This window comes from Clupea harengus, unplaced genomic scaffold, assembly GCF_900700415.2.
Source record: "Clupea harengus unplaced genomic scaffold, Ch_v2.0.2, whole genome shotgun sequence".
NCBI classification, from domain to species: Eukaryota; Metazoa; Chordata; class Actinopteri; order Clupeiformes; family Clupeidae; genus Clupea; species Clupea harengus.
This window is the reverse complement of record NW_024880992.1, coordinates 1-3,722: the sequence shown is the minus strand read 5'-3', so window position 1 is coordinate 3,722 and position 3,722 is coordinate 1. Positions and strand designations below refer to the sequence as shown.

The following is a 3,722-nucleotide window of genomic DNA, read 5'->3' as shown; positions in this document are numbered from 1 at the left end:
ACGTAATGTTGGTGTAATTTGTGCATTGTCATCTTTTGTGTAAAACATATATTTGCATACTCTCACTGCCTTGCTAGAGATTGCAATGTCTACAGGGTAACCCATTATATTGCATACAGTATCAGCATCCCCACACACACACCCCCTTCAGCCCTTCAGCTCTTTCAGTTCTTTCCCCTTTCGCCAGGTTCTGGTGTTCTACCACCACACGTCCGCTGATAGTTGCCCTATGATGTGGCCGGGAAACAAGATCCCGGCGCCCTGGGCCAACACCACGAACACTACCAAGCTCGTCCAGTTTCTGGAGACCACACTGGAGGAGCGAGCCAAGTACGGCACCTTCCACGTCTCCCAGGCTATCCTCACGCCGCAAGTCAAGACGATCGTCAAAGGCCTAGTCCGAGGACTACGCAATCACCTGGTGGAAAGGTGAACAGCTCTTGACTAACAGAGTGTATTTTTAAAGAGTTTTAAGGACTTTAAAGAGTGCATCAGCATTCAATGGTCAGGTGGATAATAGATGACAGAACAACATACAAAATGGGATGCTTATTTTTGTATATGAACTACAAGCCCCCCAATATTGTCCAGATCTCATGTCCTCCATAACCAGAAAACAACCAGAAGGGGGCAATGTAGTGTAAATAAAAAAGTTTGAACACCCCTTCCTCCAAGAGCCAAGTCACTCACTCACACAAACATGATCAAAGCAATAAGGGATTAAGAAAGTGAGAAACAAAAACCCCAGTATTTCCCCTCCAGAGGTTCTAGTTGTGGCAGCATCATGGTGCTCCTCATGTGGGTAGGATTAGGCCTGATCCTGGGGGGCCTGGTGGCCCTTTGATGTCCAGGCATCAGGGAGTGAGTGAGAGGACAGTGGTCGTCACTGGCTCAAGCAGAGGCAAGGTACAGGCAAACCTGGCTTAGTGCTTCATTATCAGAGCTGAAGCATAGACATGGCCTGTTTGGTCACTCTAATAAACTGCACGCGATGGTAGCTGGAACTGACATGCACAGGATAGGCTATCGCACACAGAGAGTCGCCTAGGAGGAAATGGCTTAATTGTGACCCTGTGTGGAGGCAGGGTTGTTTGTTATTTCAAGCTAAATATTTAGCTCAGGCGTTCCATTTCCTGGTTTTGTCCAAATGGCTAAAGAGCATGGGTCATGAGTGATGAACCACGACTCCATATCAGTGGATTTCCTTTTGGTCCTGTGTCGGGACTTTCATATGTTGGGTCCAGTATAGTTAACACACATACCACTTTTTTTACCTATCCAATATGTATCTTTATGCTTTTTATTGATACCAAAAATGAATTGAACTAACAACTAATGACTATTAGCTAATGACTTATGGTAGAAACATTAGCCATGGCCAAGTTATCAAACAGTTATACAAAGTATGTGATGCTTCATGAATATGGACCTTCAGGATGATTAGTAAATCACAGTAATGATGACTAGTCGTGCCTAATCCCTCTCACTGCAAACTTTAGTGGACATGAAAAGAGAGGACTATCTGCCTGCATTTCCATGGGAATTACATCTTGGTAATGTACTGAATGAGATTTGCGCTTGCTAAAGCATGTAAAGAATGTAGAAGAAAGGTTGGTCCCAGTGATCACAAAATCCACTACAGCATGTCCTATCACTGTCCGATTTGCAGTACAATATCCCTACCGAGGGATATGAAGTTTTTGTAAGGGTATGTTTAGATTTGATTTAAATATAATTCTTTTTACTACATTCCTTTACTCTCATGTTATTATTGCTGAGGTCTTCTAGAATATAATCATAAATGCCACTTTTTGACTCAATGTTTTTACTTAGGGGAAATATACAAAACAACAAAAAATGTCAGACTACCTAAAAAAGGCTTGGACTCAGTAGGGTTATTAAGTACCACTGTCTGACAGTACCACAACAATACCCACGCTAACCATGATAACCACTCATGACCTGACCTCTTTTTTTTACACAGAAATCTACCAAAGATAATGACCTGGGTGGAAGCCCAAAAAGCCTGGTGTAGATGGAGTGAACATCATCACGTCAGACTTTGTGGAGCTAGTTGACTTTGCTAACACTGTGATCAAATTAAACAACCTGCTTCTTGAAGACAGAGCTGTCAGGTGATCTCTGCAGGTACCAGCTGTCACAGGTAGTCCGCCAAAGAGCCAGGGGGTCACTCTTGTCACAGAGCCAAGACGGTCAGCTTATCAGCAGAGGACACTATGATTGGACCGACTCCAAGAGACAGTGCTCAAGCGGCCGCCCCAGAGCCGTGCCGTGCCGCGCCACGCCGCACCACAGTGATGACATTGAACTGTAAACATCAGCGTTGTCTACGCCTTCACTACAGCACGCGAGGCAGTGGAGAGCGGGGGCTTAACCAATCATGGTCTAAGTCATTAGTAATGGACCCAAGGATTATCTGCATTGTGCTGTTGCTCTCGCAATGTCTCACAGTTGCCTAAAAGTTCGGGCTGTATAGTGTTTCACTTTTTCAGGCTCTGAGCCTATATTCTGGACTGCTTTCATAGTCTGTGGGTAGTGGATTTCATTCAGACTCAAACACAATTGCAAGCAATACACGATCTCTCTCTCTCTCTCTCTCTCTCTCTCTCTCACTACCACAACACAAGCAGAGGCCATAATTTGTAGTGATTACTTGCTATTTATTATGGTTTTTAATCATGTGTTTTAATATCTGATATTAAAATCACGTTGTTTTCAAACTGAGTGTCATCAGGTTAGCCATCACGTCATCCAGAAGTCTTCTGAGCCAGAGATTGGCTCACTTCACACCTTGTACTGTAAATGGTTGTTCAACCCAGCAGACCAAAATGTGTATGAAAACACTTTCTCTCTCTGGTTGTCAGGAGGTGGGCACTGTGGTGTGGTCTGGAGAGTATTCACACTGGGTGCAAGTGGGAACAAACAGCATACCGATAGATTTGTGGCACGCTGCTCTGTGTTTCTGTTGGGGCGGACAGTCGCTCCACTTGTGGTTAGAAATAAGAGCTGTGAAAGTAGATATCACAGTTTGTGGGTTTCACTCACGTGACTTTGCTGGTGTGGATAGTCCCATTTGCCCTTCAATGCCAGCTATAGCTCAGCCACCACCTGTAAGATTAAAATGGGATCTCCGCTAAAGTCCATTCTCGTGAGATGATTTTGTATTCCTTATTACAATGGGTATTGTGACAAGGTGTTTACAGGAACTGTTCCCTAAATCCCCCTTGCCCAAGCCAACAGCAACAATGACATGCAAGCGACGCCGTAAAGGAAGAGGCCTTGAACAGAACCTGCATAAGGGTGCAGTCTGAGTCAAACTGATGGTGTGAACAGTGCAGCCAAACACTAAATCGGCAGGCTGCCATGTGAACTGTGCACAGAGGACGGGAACCCACCTGTAGGTGAAGAGTTAACTGGTTAACCCACATCTAACCACAAGCTGCTCCAGGTGACCATTTCCACATTTCTGTGGAGTAAGTTGGATATATGGGATATGCAGAATTGGAAAGTACCAAATATTGTGTATGGGGTTGCACATTTATTGCAAATGCCTCAAACGTATGGAAAGATATATTAAAATCTTGTCCGTTCACCTACAAAAGCCTGATGTTGAGCATGTGCTGTATGTATCCTTGTTTGACTTTTTCTACCCTGCACAGAACTGATGTGTGTTGTCCTTGGATCATTTCAGTGAGTGCCGC

The 3,722-nt window shown here is 44.4% G+C and overlaps 1 long non-coding RNA gene across 1 annotated transcript; it reads left to right on the top strand.

Moving 5' to 3' along the window:
* The first annotated feature begins 178 nt into the window (after positions 1-178).
* LOC122132754 lies at positions 179-3,622 on the top strand. The gene is made up of 2 exons (XR_006152251.1): positions 179-429; positions 1,985-3,622. It is a non-coding gene; the product is annotated as an uncharacterized LOC122132754 (long non-coding RNA).
* Positions 3,623-3,722: the final 100 nt, after the last annotated feature.